General features: G+C 45.0%; 1 protein-coding gene across 4 annotated transcripts in view; it reads left to right on the top strand.

Annotated features, from left to right (window-relative positions):
* PKP4 (plakophilin 4) overlaps nucleotides 1-19,533 on the top strand; it is a 187,145-nt gene that overhangs the window by 3,902 nt on the left and 163,710 nt on the right. The window lies entirely within an intron of this gene.

The raw sequence follows: 19,533 nt of genomic DNA, 5'->3' as shown, positions 1-19,533 counted from the left end.
GGGGGGGACCCTGTGGGGGCCATGTGGGCTCTGCTGGAGGGGGGGGCGGTGGCCCCTGTTGGGGGGCAGTCCATGAGCTATGCAGGGGGGCTACGCCCTGTGGGGGCCAGGGGACCCATCCCTCCTGAGCAGCCCCCCACCCCTGCACAGTCCCTCCACAATCCACCCACACCTACCCACACACCCCATGGCTCCTCACATCCTTCCCACAGCCACCCACATTCCCCCAGCACACACCCTGCATGCCCAGCTGCCAGACAGGATGAGACCTGCTGGCAGAAGCTGAGACTGCAGGGGCAGCTGTCCCCATATCCTGGTTAGTAAAGGGGTCAGGGGGAGCTCTAACTGCTCTATGATAAGAAAACCAAAGGCAAACAGCAAAACATAGGTATTTAGAACTCATTTTATTATGATGATAGTGACACTGGTAGGCTTCCAAATAGCTTTAACACTGTAGATATATCTATAAAACATTGCCCAAATGATTGCTGTCTCTCTGTCTCTCACTCTCTCCCTTTCTCACTCTATATACTGGTCTTTTGTTTTAGTTGTGGGGGAACGTGGATTTCAGGGTATTTTACAGTGACCTTGGGATTTTTTTATCAGGGATTTTTCAGTTTTCAAATAGGGAACACCAGAACTCTTTCTAGGGAGGCAAGTGGCAGGACCCAGGCAGAGGAGCCTGCTCAGAGCTGGCACCTTGGACCCAGCTGGAGGTGGCTGACCTCCTGGCCAGCTGGGGCCAGGACCGCATGCTGTGACAGTTCAAAGCAGGCCACCACACTGGGAACATCTTTTGGGCGATATCTGCCCAGATGGCCGGGCTTGGGGCACACATGGCAGTAATGTCGCACAAAGGCCAACTCCGCAGCCACAGCCCGCTGGCCCCTGGCCTAGAGGGGCAGATGCCGTGCAATCCCCATCCATGTCTGGCAGGTTCACAGCAGGTCACAGCCAGGCGGCAGCCCCCACTGCCAGACTGCTGCAGTGGGTAGAGGGTGCAGGGAACTCTCAGGGCTGCTTCAGCAGTCCAGCTGGCACAAGTGGCAGTGTCCCCAGATACCAATTGGCTACACCCCACAGGCTCCTGAGAGCGAGTAGCCCTGAGCTACTTGATAGGTTGCGTTTGGCTTTTTTGTAATAAGAGCACACTGTTGACTCGCCATCAGTTTATGGTCCACTGTAACCCCCACTGTAACCAGCTTCTCTGCACTACTGCAGCCTATCCAGTCCTTCCCTAGTCTGTATTTGTTCATGTTATTATTCTGCCCAAGTACAGGACTTTTGCACTTGTTCTAGTTGAATTTCATCTGATTGATTGCAGACCAGATGCAGACTTCCTGCAGTTTATCCAGGTTCTTCCAGGTCCTAGCCTTACCCTCCAGAGTATCTGCAACCACCTAACTTGGTGGTGTCGTCTGCAAATTTGATAAGGTATCAATATTTATTGTTTAAAAAAACAGTACTCTGACAAATGTTATCCATGTGTTCCTTGGCAATGGTTAATACTAATGATTCTTAATTCTTTAAATTATTCTGTGTACAATTTTTACTGTTATCTATCCCTTAAGCTTTGACAAGTTAAAATACTTTTAAGAACACCTACTTAAATCCTTTGAACACCAACGTTCTTAAACTACTAAACAAGTGACTTGTAACTACAGAAACTTGAAGTGGGAGGAATTAGAATGTGACTTGTAGATATTAGTTTTTATGCCTTAAAGAAATTTAAACTTTGTGTTAACTGAAAAACTGATTTTTAACAGTGTAGTCATCAGGAAACTTCCATAATTAAATGCTCATAATTAAAATGCATATTAATTTTTATTTTATTTTTTATATGCATATTCCAAAAATCATGCTTGGTTGGTAGTACACAGCACCAATGATAGACACACTGTTTTTTCCTGTTAATTGTGGGCCAATTAAGTTTCAGTGCGAGTGGGCACTCCATTAAGAATTTTTCCTTCAACCTTGAAAGATGCAACAGTGTTTCTGTGATATACTTAATATCACTTGACACTTTCCTTGTTGAAGGGTGATTTCTTTCTAGTTGTATAGTTTATGCATGTTTGCAGCATACTTGGAGTTAGTTGGAGTAAGCAGGTAGATTTTAGAGCACTTGAAATTAATCATCTTTTCAACTAGAAGTAACAGTTCAAAAGCAGCTATAGCAGAGTTAATTCTGTGTTACAGTCCACATTTATCTGTACTTTTAAAAAAGTTAAAGCAAAGCTGTTGATTGGGTGTGATTATTTTATTTTCAAGTCTAACAAAGTGATTAATCCCACTTTCAGAATGCATTCACAGTTTTGAGTTATGGCTATAGTAACAAAGTATTTATGCACATTGAAGATGTTGGTGTTTAAACTTACTGCTCCAAGTATAAAAATATTGTAATCTATTTGTAATAAAATAATTATTTTATTTATTTTACATTTAAGTCCTCTGTGGATTAATACCCTGTACTCATTATGTTGTAGGGCTGTTTATTTGACTGGTCAAAAATTACTTGATATATTCGAATGGTCAATTGACCAAGCATTAATTTATCAGGACAGTAAAAAGAAAGACTTTAATCTTGAGTAGCTGGAATTACCTATGTTAATTACAAAAAAAAAGTTAACTGGTGTTATGAAACAAATTATAGTCTAAAAGAATGTTATGAGGTTTTTATAACTATCAGTGTTAGATGAGTGTAAATGTGGATGATAGTCAAGACTACAGTTCTTTTCCTGGGCTTTTATTCCAAAATCCCAGGGTCAGCAGTTATTTCTGTTACAAAATTTAAAAAATGAAACTAAGACATAGTGACTGTAAAAGACAAAAGTCAGTTTCTGAAAAGTAGTTAAGCTCAACAGGCAAACTCTTCAAGCATTTTGCTATTTCCATTTTTCAAGTCGCAACACCTGGCCACTAGGAAAAGTTATTCTGTGCTCCTGGCTTTGGTTCTTCTCTCACCACAGTAGTTCCTACAGCCCCATGTGGTTTAATGTGGGGGGAGTGGGGGAGGAAGGCTGGAAGAGCTCAGGGAAAGGAACAGGGCAAGGGGTGCATGCTCTCAATTGGAGTGTTTCTGCATGTGTGCATCCTGACTCCTTGGTGCCCTTCCATGGTACCTTAGTTGTTAACTGAAACAGAGAGCCAGGGGCTCCTCTTACTTTAAGGAAGAAACTGCAGCAGGTGTGTCCCCAGACAGGTGAAGAGAGCTGATTCTGGGCTAGCTGCAAGGGAGTAGGCAGCCAGGGATCCATAAGGGCATGTCCAGATGAGCGCGCACGTGCATTTCCCCAAGGTCAGATAGCAACCGCATATAGTTGTATCACTGCTACTTGTGCACAGGCATTCCCCAGGGACATGTGTTTTGGTGCATAGCAAGCTGTTGGGGGTGACTAGGGGAAGCTGGGGCCAGGGTGAATTTGATTTAAATCAAATGGATTGAAATCATGATTGAAATCGTGATTTAAATCACTGGTCAGGAAGCCTCAATTAAATCACTATTTTCTACAAAAGGTGCATTCTTGTTGTTTGATGTCATTTAACTTCTTGAAACTTTGCCTTTTAGAGAGAGGTAAGGGCTTGACTGTGTGTACACAAACATGCAGAGACAAGAGGGCTGATGGGTAGGTAATCAGGTCTGTTATCTCTCATCTCCATATACTGCTGTTAACAAGAATGTTATCTCTAGAGACAACAAATTCTCCCTATGCCTAAAGAAGGGTATTTGTGCCCAAAAGCTTTCAAAGAATAATTTTCCAACTGTTTAGTTGATGTAATAAAAGATATCAAATCTACCCAACAAACCTTGTCTGCATATGATCTCTGGAGACACAAATCCACAGTTTGAGAACTGAAACTAAGCATTGCATAGATACTTAAAAGGAGCTTCTAGACTGAACACTGAGTCCCATTGGGTAGAGTGGTTTTCTTTAATCTTTACTAATCTATAGAAGAGCCTCTGGGAACCCCAGCATTGGGCCCCTAATATAGTCCATGACCTGTTGTGACCTATCTATAACACTCCCAAAAAGGTCACATGAATATATTGTCTCAAATAGTAGATAATAGCCCTTTATTCACGCTCTGATTGGCTGTCTTGGAGTGCTCCAGACAGACAGGACAGACGGTGGGCTGCCGCCATGACATTGGGGACTGAGGGGCCAGAGGCAGGGGGGGCCTGTCCCCCCCCCCCCCCCCGTTCCTTGGAGGCACAGGGGGATGGCGGGGGGTGAGGCCAGCAGTGCTGGCCTTGTCCCCTTGATCTGCTTCTTGGAGCCAGGGGCCAGAGCACCCTCCTCTCACCCTCCAACAAGAGCCAGGGGAGGGGGAGCGGTTACCGGTAGCTGTAGCTGCCACCCCATGCCCACAGCCGCCACGCTGGGCCCACGCCCACAGCTGCCCCAAAGCGCAGGTCTATGGTGGCAAGCGGGGGAGGGCAATATGGTCAGGCCTGCAGCAAAAGTGGGTGGAGCAGCCCCAGCCCCAAACCGAAACTGCCAGGGGGGGACAGGGTCAGGCGTGAAGGGGGCAGGGCTGGATTAGCATGGTGGGGGGGGGGAACAGGGCTACAGGGCTGAACACTGGGCTCTGTCCCCATCACTTTCCCCCCGCCCCGCCCCTCCCCCGTCACTTTTGACAGGCAGTTTGCTAGTTAGAAGTTATAATCCCTATTCCATGATGGTAAATTTGAGGTTTAATATATCTTAGACAAAACGCAAAGTGTTTGTTGTGGGAGACTCCATTCTGAGGGGGACATCTGCCACTCCGACCCCTCAGCCCGGGAAGTCTCCTCCTTCCCAGGAGCCCGCATCTGAGACATTGCAGAGAAGATCCCTAAACTCCTCCAGCCCACTGACCACTATCCCATGCTCCTTATCCATGTGGGCACCAATGACATGGCTCGGAGGGCTCCCAGCTGGGTCATCTGGCGCTACAGGGATTTGGAAGCGGGGCTAAAGCGTCTGGGGGCACAGGTGGTGTTTTCTTCGATCCTCCCAGTCTTGGGCTACGGGCTAAGGAGGGAGAGGAGGATCCAGGTAGTGAACCAAAGACTGCGGCGCTCATGTCATCAAGAAGGCTTTGGCTTCCGTGACCACCGTCCACTCTTTGGTGAGAGAGGCAGTGAGCTGCTGGGAAGGGATGGCCTCCACCTCTCTCCGCTGGGGAGGAGGCTCTTAGCCAGACTGGCTGACCTGCTCCACCGGGCTTTCAACTAAGCCCGCTGGGGAATGGGGGGACTACTGCCACTGATGGCCTGCTGAGCAACCCTTGCAAAGCCAGCAGACCAAGATGCTTAAGGGAATCCACCCATGCCCCAGCCCTGGAACAACCGATAGACAAGGCAAGGGCCCCCAAGGGGACACTTGCTTGCCTGTACACAAATGCCAGGAGCTTGGGGAATAAACAGGAGGAACTTGTCCTCCTGCTTAATGCAAAAAAATACGATGTCATAGGGATAACGGAGACCTGGTGGGACTCCACCCATGACTGGAGCACGGGTATAGATGGCTATACCCTGTACAGGAGAGATCGAGTAGACAAAAGGGGCTGGGGCATAGCTCTCTATTTCAAGAAGAACTATGCATCCCTGCAAGAGCCAGCGGGCCAAGGCCCTTAAGGGAGCCCACCCCTGCCCCAGTCCTGGAACAACTGGTAGGCAAGGCAAGGGCCCCCAAGGGGACACTTGCTTGCCTGTACACAAATGCCAGGAGCTTGGGGAATAAACAGGAGGAACTTGTCCTCCTGCTTAATGCAAAAAAATACGATGTCATAGGGATAACGGAGACCTGGTGGGACTCCACCCATGACTGGAGCACGGGTATAGATGGCTATACCCTGTACAGGAGAGATCGAGTAGACAAAAGGGGCTGGGGCATAGCTCTCTATTTCAAGAAGAACTATGCATCCCTGCAAGCAAACATTGGCGACCAGGGTGGATGGCTGGAGACCCTCTGGGTTAAAATCCATGGGGAACATGGCACAGGGAACACAACGGTGGGAGTCTACTACAGATCTCCCACCCAGAGTCAAGAGCTTGACCAGAAGTTCGCCAGGGAATTGGCTGAGGCCGCATGCTCCAGGTCCATGGTTGTCATGGGAGACTTCAACTACCCAGACATCTCGTGGGAAGAGCGCTCAGCTAAATCCAAGTAGTCGCAAAGCTTCCTCTCATGCGTGGGTGACCTCTGTCTGACACAAGAGGTCTATGGGCCAACAAGAGGTAAAGCGCTGCTCAAGCTGGTACTGGCAACTGGGGACGACCTAATCAGTGACCTAATGATCAAAGGGAAGCTGGGTGACAGCAACCACGAGCTGATCACCTTCACCATCTGCCGTAAAGCTGGCAAGTCAGTCAGCAATACAGAAGTCCTTGGCTTCAGAAAAGCTGACTTTGACAAGCTCAGGAGGTTTGTCGGTGAGCCCCTGAGGGACCACAACCCCAAGGGGAGGGGAGCTCAGGAAGAGTGGTTACTCCTCAAGGGAGTGATCCTCGATGCACAAGCTAATGCTGTTCCGTCTCAGAGGAAAGGCAGCAAAAGGGCACAGCAGCCCCCTTGGCTCTCCAGGGAGCTAGCGGACCTCCTGCAGCTAAAAAGAAAGGCCTACAAAGGATGGAAGATGGGATCCACCTCCAAGGAGGAATATGCCTCACTGGTCCAGTCCTGCAGGGAGTGAACCAGGAAAACCAAGGCCGTGACAGAACTTCAACTAGTTACAAGTATCAAGGAAAATAAAAAGTCCTTTTTTAGACATGTGGGGAGCCGGAGGAAGAGCAAGGGCAGCATTGGACCCCTGCTAAATCAGATGGGACAACTGACAACCAAAGCCTAGGAAAAAGCCAACCTATTAAATGGGTACTTTGCGTCGGTCTTTCATCAGTCCCATGGGACGCCCCTGCCCATTACAGGACAGGGGAGCCTGGGTGAGGGAGATTCCCTGCCCTCCATCAATGCTGACCTCGTGAAGGAACATCTTGAGAGACCGGATACCTTCAAGTCAGCTGGCCCTGACCATCTACACCCCAGGGTACTCAAGGAGCTGGCTAGCCTCATAGCCCAGCCCCTGGCACGGATCTTGGAGAACTCCTGGCGCTCTGGTGAAGTGCCCGAAGATTGGAATAAGGCCAGTGTGGTACCTATCTTCAAGAAAGGGAGGAAAGTGGATCTGGCAAACTACAGGCCCATCAGCCTGACTTCTATCCTGGGCAAGGTCTTAGAAAAGAATATTAAAGCGGCCATTCTCAACTGACTGGCCAACGGCAACATCCTGAGGGATAACCAACACGAGTTTATTGCAGGTAGGTCTTGCCTGACCAATTTTATTTCCTTTTACAACCAGGTGACCTATCACCTGGACAAGGGAGAGGAGATTGACATATATCTTAACTTCAGAAAAGCCTTCGATCTGGTATCACATGATCACCTCTTGGCAAAACTGGCCAACTGTGACCTTGGGTCCACCATGATCCATTGGCTGGGGAATTGGCTCTGTGGTCGGACCCAGAGGGTGGTGGTTGCCGGAAGTCAATCATCATGGTGCGCTGTGACCAGTGGGGGCCCCCAAGGCTCTGTCCTTGGACCTGTATTGTTCAACATCTTCATTAATGATGTGGACATTGGAGTCAGAAGTGGACTGGCCAAGTTTGCCGATGACACCAAACTCTGGGGTAAAGCATCCACACTTGAGGACAGGAGGGCAATCCAGGCTGACCTTGACAGGCTCAGGAAATGGGCGGATGAGAACCTGGTGGTGTTTAACACCAAAAAATGCAATGCTCTCCACCTTGGGAGGAAAAACCCGCAGCATGCTTATAGGCTCAGCAGTGCTACGCTGGCTAGCACTACGGACAAAAGGGACTTGGGGGTCATGATTGACCGCAAGGTGAACATGAGCCTTCAATGTAATGCTGCAGCCAATAAAGCAAGCAAAATGCTGGCTTGCATCCATAGATGCTTCTCAGGCAAATCCCAGGACATCATTCTCCCGTTGTACTCGCCCTTGCTGAGGGTGCACCTGGAGTGCTGCGTCCAGTTTTGGGCTCCACAATTCAAAAAGGATGCGGAGAAGCTTGAGAGAGTCCAGAGGAGAGCCAGGCACATGATCAGAGGTCAGGAAAACAGACTTTATGATGAGAGGCTGAGAGCTATGAGACTCTTTAGCCTGGAAAAGTGCAGGCTCAGGAGCGATCTGATGGCCACCTATAATTTTATCAGGGGTGCTCACCAGAATCTGGGAGAACAGTTGTTCACCAGAGCACCCCAAGGGATGACGAGGTCAAACGGTTATAAACTCCAGCAACATTGCTGGATGTTCCTTATAACTGCCTGGACATATGGAAGAATTTCTTCACTGTCCAAGCCCCCAAGGTCTGGAATAGCCTGCCACCGGAGGTGGTTCATGCACCTACATTGAACGCCTTCAAGATAAATTTGGATGCTTATCTTGCTGGGATCCTGTGACCCCAGCTGACTTCCTGCCCCTCGGGCAGGGGGCTGGACTCAATGATCTTACAAGGTCCCTTCCAGCCCTAATATCTATGAAAGCTATGAAATCTTAAATTAAAACTACCTTTACATAAGTTTGTTTTTTTTAAAAGCATCTTAACAACAAAAATGTGATTTAAATAAGAAAAAAAGTTGATTTAAATGTTAAATCAGGTTTTTTTTAAATTGTTGATTTTCATCCTCCCTAGCTGGGGCCAGCAACTGGGCTGGACCCAGAGGCCTTACCTGGGGTACCAGGGGACTCCCGGGGCTCCATCAGCAGCAATCCATTGTGCAGAGCCTGCCTGGCAGTCAGAGTATGGCTTTGGCCAACCAGGCTCCAGTTTCAGGCAGTGCACACTGCTGGCATGTATGCCACTACGCTCTTTTCAGGCTCTGGGTTTTTTGACACCAGGACCCTCTGTTGTCAAAAAAAACCAAAAACAAAACCTGCTGTGCTGCAAATTAACAGCATGGCAAACACCTGCATGTGTGGTCCATATTGTTTGCAGTGCCACAGAAGGGTCTGTGGTGCTGCACACTGCACGTGCATGGCCATCTGGATGTGCCCATGGGCTGCAAGTGCCTATTGCATAGCTAACTGCTTAGCAATAGGACAGTATGGCAGAGCCTTGGGTGGGCAGCAAGGGAACTATGGCAGCCTGGCCAGGGGAGCAACTAGAGCCTGAGGACATACCTGTGGCTGGTCAGGAGAACAGCTGACCAGAAGGGGAGGTGCCCAGGGATATATGCCTGCATTCCTGGTGTAAAGGGGCCAGTGCAGCCCTGAACTCTGTAAGATAAAGAGCTCTTGCTAGCTCAGACCAGCAAGGAGCTTAAGCTGTAGGCCTGGTCAGGTACTCCGAGGGGCTAGGACAGCCAGTGACTGAGAAGAGCGCTTCAGCAGCTCTGTGAAACCAGGAAAGGCTTTGAGTCTTAGTTTGAAGCAGTTGCTTGCATTTCTGTTTTAGTTTATAGAGGAGGACTAGATGGTGGTGGTTACAGGTGATAAGGAGGCCACACGGGTGCTTGATGGGCATGTCAGATCTTGAGCCCTACCAGGAACAGGGTTCAAGACAGGAGACAGAGGCTGAGGCCAAGAGGGCCAGAGCCTGAGCTCAGAAGGAGTGACCGAAGCAGGCTGAGGCCAAGGAGGCCAGAACCCAAGCCCAGAGGGGGCAACTGAGGTGCCCCTGCTCCCTCCTCTCAATATAGGCCTGCTTGCCCCCTGCCCCAGGTCATTTACAGTGGGCTCCTGCATGGCTTCTGGTAGCAGCACAGGCTGCTCCTGGTGGTCGCAAATTCCTGTACATGCCTGCTCCAGGTCTAAGTTTTAGTGGCTTAAAACGGCCTACACCTAGACTGGATGTGATGAACATTTGTTCATACCCTGAGGAGAGCTTGTTGTTCCTGGTGGATGTAGGCCCCCTGTCATTGTATAATAAATAGGTCTGACTCCTGCAGGACTAAGGAGCAAGGGAACCTAACTTTTGCCCTTGCTAACAAATGATAGTATGATGCAATAAAAAAAGATGGGCCATCTCCTACCAAAGGGCATTCTTTGCTTCATACATTATTTAACCAGTTATTGTGTGGTCAGATAGTAGGCGATCAGTTGACATTGTTTTTAAAACCCACACCAGGGTCTGGGGGCGGGGGGGTTAAATAAGAGAGAGAACTGAGAATAGGATATTTCTACATTTTTCAACGGTGTTAAAACTGATCTCATTTGTATTAAAGGAAAAATATTACATGTATAATTTCTGATCAGGGAAGAAATCAACTTTTTAAATTATGGTTGCATGTATATTAACACAGCTTCAAAATGGTAGCCAAGTTTTCCAGACTCTTTAACATTTGATAAAACGGAGCAAGTTGAGAATAAATGAGCATCCTGCCTCTTTCTTAAAACTGATATATGCAAAGCATTAAGAATTAAATGTTGCTTTTTTTGGTGTTCAGTTTTATGTTGATATGGATGTGTCAGCGTCAGTAATTAAACACCCTTCCTGTATGGCAGAAAGCCCAGAACTGAATGTTTTCCAGTGCAAGTATTTACTTTATTCCACTCAAACTGAGGCTGCTACACTGTTTGCTAACGCCTAGCTTTCTTTTATTCAATAACCAGTTTTATTTGCAATAGGCTTTTATTTTTGAAATAGTTGAAGCAAACAAACCTTCGCTACATATTAAGATGCTGCAGCAAAAAAAGTTCAAGTATGTGTATGTAGTATGAATCGGAACTCGTGGTAGAGGTGATATCGTTTATTAGACCAACTAGATTTTTGCAAAAAATAAAAATAAAATATTCTATAACTGCAAGCTTTTCAAGCACGAGCACCTTCTTCAGGCATAGGAGAAAAGATTGTAAAAATTCTCCTGGATAGAAATGAAAGTTCATATTTCATAGGAGAGTTGAAGGTGTGGTAAAATCTCCTGCTTGGAACAGTTCATTTTATATGCAGATTAGGCTCAGAGAAAAGTTGGAATAGTCTGTTTACCTCTAAGTTGTTTGGTAAGCAGAGGCAAGGTAGGGTGCTAGTGCCCGAAAGCTTGCAGTTAAAGCATTTATTTTTTCAAAAATCTAGTTGGTCTAATAACAGATATCACCTCTACCACAAATTCTGATCCCTTTTGCCTGTAGACCAATATGGCTACAACCTGGATACCTGACTGTATAGAGTGTGAGCATTCAAAGAAGTCTGCCATATGACTAAAAAAAAAAAAAAAGTGAGGGTTAACTTTTTTTATTTTATGTTTGGATTTGGAAATCTGAAAAGAAAAACACAGATCTATTTAGTTAATCTGCTGAAAGATTTTAGAATTTATCATTTTGATAGGGACTAGATAACTTCAGGAAAGTGCTGAAACTGTACTTACATCAAACCTATATGCTAAAGTATATGTTGCTTTATCTTTCCTTAGATCCTATTTCAAGAGACTTGGATAGAGGTTTTTCAGTTGTAGGTCCAAATCAACTGTCCCTTTCTTTCATATGTGAGAGAAAATTCAGTATTTTCATGTTGTCAATACCAAGTTATTACTTAAAGCCAGTGCTATAATGTAGCTTTTCAAAATTGTAATTTCTTTTGAAATTGAAAAGTAGCTACTCAGAATGGAATTATAGACCTATGGAATTGCTGCTGCTTTGCACATGCAAACATTTCAGGATAGGATATGAAATGAATTGCTGCTGAGTTGGCGAGATTAAATGGATGACTGGATCATTCAGCATAGAATTTCCTGCATAGCATGTTAGCTTTCCTTTTCAGTGATTGGTTTTGGAGAGGAAAATCTGACAGGAAAAAGCTGTCTGTAACATATGATGATTTTGTTGAAATAACACAGAAAACAAAATATATAGATATATAATGTTTGACTAAAAGATTTTCAGTTTTTTTGTCACATTCTATTAAAATTATTTTCCTATAAAAACAGATAAACAATGTTTTATCTCCGTTTTTATAGAAAATTGGCTATGACAGACTAAGAATTATTATATATTATTTCTGTCCATGGAGAAACATTATAATAAATATATTGGCTAATAGCATTTCCTTAAGGTAATAATTCTTATTTGAATAACAGTCATATCAAAACATTTTTCTATTAATAATTATATTGGAAACTATATACTTTAACTCTACATTTTTATTGTATACAGAGGTACAAAATTCTTACATAAAGAAATAATTCTTAAATTGCTTTTCATCTACAATTCGCCTCACACAAAACTAAGCATAACTATTAACATCAGATGTTTTGATGGTATTATGATGAGAGTGGGATTGATGTTGGCTTTGATAGTAATAGGATGCTGCCTGAACATAACCAAGAGTACATTTTTTATTGTTGGGGGGCAGGGGGCAATGAAAAATCCTAATTTGAAAAGTAGCCATGTGATGTTACTAAGTTTTTTGTTTACTAGTTCAGAAGTAAGTATTGTAGTCTAGAACTGTGTTAACCACCTAAGATCATCATGCTCTGGAGCAGTGTTGAGGGAGAGGGGGAGGGAAGGAGAGAAAGGGAGGAACGTGCAAGACTTCAGAAAACAGACTTTTAACAAATTCAAGGAACTGGTGGGCAGGATCCCATGGGAGACAAATCTGAGGTGGGGGGAGGATTCCTGGAGAGCTGGCTGTACTTTAAGGAGGCCAGATTAAGGTTGCGAGAGTATGCTCTCCCTGTGCAATGAGAGGATAAGAAGGGTGTCAAGAGCCTGGCCTCACTAAACATTGACCACAGAAAGGAATCCTGCATAAAGTGGAAACTTGGCCAGGTTACTAAGGAGTACAAGAGTATTCACAAGAATGCAGGGAGAAAATAAGGTCAAGACATGAACTGCAATGCAGCTAGCAAGGGCAAGAAAAAGCATTCTGTACAAGTCAGAAGTAGAAGGAAGAACAAGGAAAGCATAGGTCCCTGAGTAACTGGGGAAGATGATGTAATAATGAATGATGCAGAGAAGGCTTAAGTATTTAATGGCTTTTTTATGTCAGTCCTCACAAATAGCATAAGCCATCAAATGAAAAAGGTAGCTAACAGCACAGGTTGAAGAGGAGATCAGCCTAGAATAAGAGAAGGACAAGTTAAGGATTAGTTGCAGAAGCTAGATATATTCACATCTGCAGGGCTGGTTGAGATGCATCCTAGAGTATTCAAGGAATTGGCTGAGGTAATTTCAGAGCCACTGGCTATTGTCTTTGAAAGCTAGAGGAGGTTGCTTCTAGTCCTGGACAACTAGAAAAGGGCAAATATAGTGTCCATCCCTAGGTTCGGACTGGGAAGGAGCTGGGGAATAACGGAACGGGTGGTCCGACCTTGACACCTGTAAAGATTATAAAATCCCATTTGATTTATGTCATCAAAAAATCCATTTCTCAACTGGAGGAGAACAAAATGATCAGGAAATGCCAACCTGGATTAATCAAAAACAAGTTATGAGTCATGACTGACTAATTTGATTTCTTTTCTATGACACAGTGGCAAGGGGAGAGCAGTGACTGTGATATACTTTGATTTTTAGTGGGGCTTTTAACACTGTTTTCTCTGACATTTTTATTAGTAAGCTAAAGAAATATATAGTCCAAATTAAGGCAGTGTAGGGTGGATACGTAATTATTTGGATCAGCATGCTCAAAGAGTAGTCCTCAATGGTTCAAAGTCTAACTGGGAGGAGGTATCAAGTGGGGTTGCCAAGCATCTGTCCTGGATCCAATATTGTTTAATATCTTCACTAATGGTTTGGATGGTGGGATTGATAGCACAGTTAACATGTTTGCAGATGACACTAATCTGGTTGGAGCTGCAGAAAGTCTGGAGGATAAGATTACAATAAAAAATGACCTTGATATATATTGGAAAATGATTCAAAGTTAACTGAATGCAATTCAACAATGTCAAGTACAAAGTCCTGCACTTACAATGGAACAATCACATGTACAAATACAGACTGTGGAACAACTGGCAATATTGCAGAAAAGCACCTGAGGCTTCTCATAGACGGTAAATTTAATATGAATCAACAATATGCTGTTGTTGCCCGCCCCCCAATGCAAAAGGACAATAACAGACTGGGCTATATTAATAGGAGTGTCACTAGCAAGTCAAGAAAAGTGATTCTTCCATTATGATCTGCAAGGGTCAGACCTCGCTTGAAGTACTGTGGCCAGTGTTGGGCATCATGCTTTTAAGAAGAACTAAACAAATGAAAGAGTCCAGTGGAAAGCAGCAAAAAAGGTCTGGGAAGTGACTTACAAGGAACGTTTAGAAGAACTGGTATTACTTAGTCTGGAGAAGGGAAGACTGGGAGGTGGAGAAAGGTTAATAAGTCATAACAAGAGTTGTTATAAAGAGGATGATTACTCAGCTGTTTTTTTTTTGCATCTGCATAGGACAGGACAAATAGTAATGGCTTTCAACTAAGCAAGGGAGATGTATGTTGGATGTTAGGAAGAACTTTCTCTGAGGGTACTTAATCACCAGAACAAAATTTCCTAGAGAGGTGGTAGAGTTTTCATCCTTGGAAGTTTTTAAGTACTGGTAAGACAAACACTTGACTGTGCTGGTTTACATAGAGATGGTCCTGTTGTGAACTGGAGGTTTGCCTTGATGGACTCCTGAGGGCCCTTCCATCCATATTTTCTACAATTCTTTGACTTATCAGTCTGATGCATGAAAATTACTTGGCTTTGCAAGAAGCCATGGAAACTACACTTCACTTCTCAGATACCTTTAGGAGGCATGCATTTAGGTAAGAGAGGAATAACGGTATTTTGCAAGTTCTGTTCTTTGCTCTTCTGAAAAGTGCTTTTATCCTAAAATATGTTTACTCTCCCTAGCTTCTCTATAATTGGAGAGAGAGTCACTAAGAGTTTCAAATGACTATCAGTATGGAAATATCATCAGATCTTTGTTTGGGTCTTCCTCCAAAATCATGTGCCAGTGCTTTCTGAATAACTGGAAAAGGGAATTTACAAGACATCCTTGTGAACTAAAACACACCCCTGTATCATAACTTCATGGAGGCTGCTCACTGCAAAGAAATACCAGAATTGGTGCATCAAACCTAAGGAATCCTTTTTTTACAGGCTACTCATGAACAAAACTGTCATTTCTGTATCTATCAGGGGAATTTCCAGGTAATCTCTTAAGAACCCTGGTCAAATTGTGATCTGTCTTGACAACATGAGATACATTTAGAAACTGATTCTTCATCAAGCATCTATCTTGTCCCAGAGAAGGTAGTTCAGATGTATAGAACCAGATGGTAATTCAGCCTTGTAAAATGTACACATGAGAGCGATCACAGACAAAGCTCCGGACACTCTTGATATATTGTATTGTTCTGATTGTAAATCTGTATTTTTCCCCTCAGAAAGAACAATTAAAATTGCACTTGATTTTTTTATGCAGGATAAACTATAATCAGGGACCCCCTGCAGTTTTGACTTTTGTAACTTCAGTGTACTTGTTCATGCAATAAAAATACCAAGTCAGAATTTTTTAAGTGTAGTTTTTATTTTGGTATCTTTTATCTCATTTAACCATTTAGGTCTTTCTCCATTACTTTATTCTCCTGTAGTATTTTGTAAGTACAGTAGCAATTCAAGGTCTTTTATTTGTAGTTATTGAGTTATACTCAGAGAAAAATTATTTTTCCCAAAATTGAACCTGAAAATGCGATGTTGACTTGTGGCCTGGGTCAACCTATAACCAAAACAACACGGTACATCTAAAATGGTATTATGAGTTTTAAAACTTAAATCAGCAGCCTGTTTCCTTTACTACTTCTCCCCCTGTCCATCAGCACTTGAATGCCATCAACAGTCAGCAAACCAGTGTGACTTAATTTCCTACTGGTTGAAATATTTTCCATCTTCCTCAGTCTTCAACCAGTGCTTTACCTGACAGACTTTTCAGTATATCTGAAAAATTAGGCTCAATAAATTTGTAATGTCCAATAATGATAGATTGACATGGTTCACTTAAGGATGCTGTCATAGTTTCAGGCCTTACATTCTCCTCCCCTACTTAATGAGTGCATTCAAGTCAATATACTGACAACCACTTTTCCTCATTCTTGTGTCCCTGTAATGGGCTTCAGGTCCAGGGGTGGCTGTTTATGCTCCTGAAGTTTCCTCAGCCCTTATCCACTCCATTCTTTTTGTACAGTCACGCCTTCATTCTTCTGCCATACCTTAATGTATCTAACTTTTAGATAAAGGAGGCTTTCCCCTGGGCTTCCCAAACCTGATCATCTTCTCATGACCGCAGGTGTCCGTGGTCATTGCCTTAAGGCAGGGGCAGGCAAAGTCTGGCCGGTGGGCCAGATTGGGCCCACAGCAGCCTATTATCCAGCAGCCCTTGCCTGTGTTGCTGCAGCCAGTTTCTATGGATCCCCCAGGAGTGGTGGTGCCGTGACAACGCGGGTCCAGGGTTTTCACAGAGAGCGGCCCCAGCAGCTCTGGCTGGGCAGGGAGCTGCTCTGGGTCTGGAACTGTGATTTTGCAGCGGTGACAGCGTAGTCCAGAGCTGGGACAGAGCTACGATCTGCTAGTGACACTCCATGCCATGCTGTCACCACTGTAAGATCCCAGCCCCTGCCCCAGAACAGCGTCCAGTCCAGCTGTGTGCCCTGCCAATGCTGCTGGGGCTGGTCTCCATGGAAATCCCAGCCACACGCTGTCACGGCACCCCTGCTACTGTGCTCTCCATGGAACCTGGCTGCAGCAAGGTGGGCAGGGGCTGCTGGGAAATGAAGTTTGACTGTTGGCCGTATCCACCATTTTGCCCACCCCTACTTTAAGGGCTAATTGTGTGGTTCCATCTGCCCCTACACCATGCTCTATGCTTCACAGGTGTTATCATTCACTGGTATTGATTCAACTTCCAGGGTGGCCTGCTCCTCCCGGGCACTTTGCCTCTCTTGACTACTCCCAAGCCCTGCCTTCCTACCTGGAGTTATGTACTCTGCCTCTCGTGGACTCTCAGACCCCCTGGTCCCACACTTGGCCCCTGCTGATCACACTCTGCCCTGCTGTGGGCTCCTGGACCCTTTGGATCCATTCTCAGCCCCCTCCCCGGGCTCCTGGACCCCTAAATGGGCCCTTAGGAATCTTCTATACCCCTTAGTCCCTTCCCCAAAACCTCCAAATTGCCATAGGCTATATTCTCCATGCTGGCATTCAGGAGCTGCAGCCATCCTGCTTAGGCAGTGTTCCCTTAGTGGCCTCCAGGCCCTCCTACCTGCTCAGCTTGGAACCTGGGCTTATATCCTTGCTAAGCCCAGCCCCCTTCTGGGTCATATGGCTCCTGATTTACCCCAGCCACACCTGCTGCCTGCTTCTCCTACCACCTGCCAGCTCTTAAAGTAGCAGGAGCAGCAAGCCTCCTGCTACAATCACTCAATTGTCAGAGTAGCTCTAACCACACCGCTAGACTAGCAAACAATTCAAAATGCAAAAGTTATTAAACGCTTTAATAGTCTTCTGCTGATTAGCGGCAAGTAAGTAGATATGTAAATAGAGTTGTCAGTCATTGCAGCTCTGTTAGGTTTCTACACTATCACATGGTATTCTTGTTGCATGGTTCCTGATTTTACCACATATGTGTTGGAGCTATTCTTCGAGACGTGGCAAGTACGTACATCTAAGTATGTATAAATCTATTTACCATATGTACATGTAGAAACAGCAATATTTGAATATAACTTTAGAGTAGGTGTATCAAGCTTATTTGGCTGCATGGACTAAATCTGGTCTATGGGGCTTCTTGCAAACTAGACCAGCAGTATTGAAAGCATTAATACCCATGGTTGTTGGAGTTGCTGCATCAGCACTGCTCCAGAACCCTAGGGGCTTAACACAGCTTCCACTAACCTCCCATCTTTTCCCCATTGTTGTTTTTATTTATCCAAATACAAGACAACCCTGAATTTAAAGCAGCCTCCCAATAATTCAATTCTATATATGGAAAAATTATAAATTTATTATAATTTTCTTTGTATACAACCTAATTATTGGAGGATCATCTTAAATTCATCCCCCCTCACTACTGCAGACAGTGAGGGAAAGGTAATGAGGGTGGCAGTTGGGGGGGCAGATTGGGGAGGAGGCAGTAATGGTTGTGGGGGCCTGTCAGGGGGCAGGCAGTGGAGGGAGCAGGTGGGTGGTAGGGGACAGTCAGTGTGGAGGTTGTAGAGGAGGCAGGAAGCTTGCCCCCTGCCACCTGTTCTCCCCCCCCCACGCATGCGCACACACACTCATCTCCCTCTTATGCATGCCCCCCACAGCCTTGGGTTCCTGGCCCCACCTTCTTCCTGTCTGCCTCCCCCTTGAAGTCTCTACTCCTCTCCACCTTCCCCCTTAGCTTTGCTCCATACCAGCAGGCTTTGTCCACACTGCCGTTTAGAGGCACTGAGCATGGGCCCAGCCCAGCCCTGTGCACAGAGCTGGCACCACTGCAAGAGCCACGCCCCAGGCTGCTGAGAGGGCAGAGCCTGCTGCTGGCATGGAGCAAAGGTAAGGGAGAGTATGACAGAGGAGAGAGAAAAAAAGTGGTATCGGGTGGGGAGGGGGCACACAGGGCAGCCAGGAGGGGCATGCACAATGATGCAGTGACTCCAAGAAATGTGGCGCCATGTTCCATGGGACAGATCTAAGTCTCAGAAATGGATCATCCAGGCCATGAGAAGCCACATAGACTATGCATTTGATATCCCTGAACAAGAGCATTCAGGGATTTTGTTTAGGTATTTTTGGGGGAGGGTTGTTTTTTTTGTATTGTTCTCTGTTTAATTCACTATAAGGAGTTAACACGTGGATCACTGCAGTATGGATTTTAAGCCAGAAATATGTGAAATTCAGTAGGGTAGTACCTGAGTAACTGAGTATAATTTATGAAGTACAGCATTTAATCTTTTGTAGATTTCTTCAGTAGTTATAGTACATGCTGAGTGCTAAAATGCAAAATAAGAACAGAAGAACTCTAGCTTTCTAGCTTTTTCCTCTGCATGCTTCACATGTGACACCAAAACTAATTGTCATTGCTTTTCCTTTGATATCATATGAATGTTATGTGGCAAAATGGATGATCTAGAGTAGTGCTGATAAGCTGAAATGTGGTAAATGCAGTAATAGTGCATCCCAGGCCTTCTCAAAATCATGGAAGTACAGGGTACAGAGTGAAGGGTACATCTGCAGTTGCTGTACATTGCTGCATCTTGTTTAGCAATCTATTGACTTGAGTTTTTTGGGGGTACAGTTTTGGGGACTGCTACAGAAGAATTTTTTATTATTTTATTTATGTGGCAGATATTGCAAATGGATCTATCAAGGTTCTATGCAGACCATATTTCCATGGACTTCATTTTAACTTCCAGGTCCCTTCTGATCATTGATTCGCCCCAGGATAGATTCATAGTTTAAATGAAAGGTTCTCCACCGGAGATGTGGAATACTTTTTCTTTCTCTTCTATTGCGGAATCTCAAGCAAGCTAACATCTTCCAGTACAACTGCAACCTGTCACTGGTAGTGATTGGCTGTCCAG

The sequence above is a fragment of the Alligator sinensis genome, unplaced genomic scaffold (assembly GCF_000455745.1).
Source record: "Alligator sinensis unplaced genomic scaffold, ASM45574v1 scaffold389_1, whole genome shotgun sequence".
NCBI classification, from domain to species: domain Eukaryota; kingdom Metazoa; phylum Chordata; order Crocodylia; family Alligatoridae; genus Alligator; species Alligator sinensis.
The sequence above is the reverse complement of the archived record's forward strand: the minus strand, read 5'-3'. Positions and strand labels throughout refer to the sequence as shown.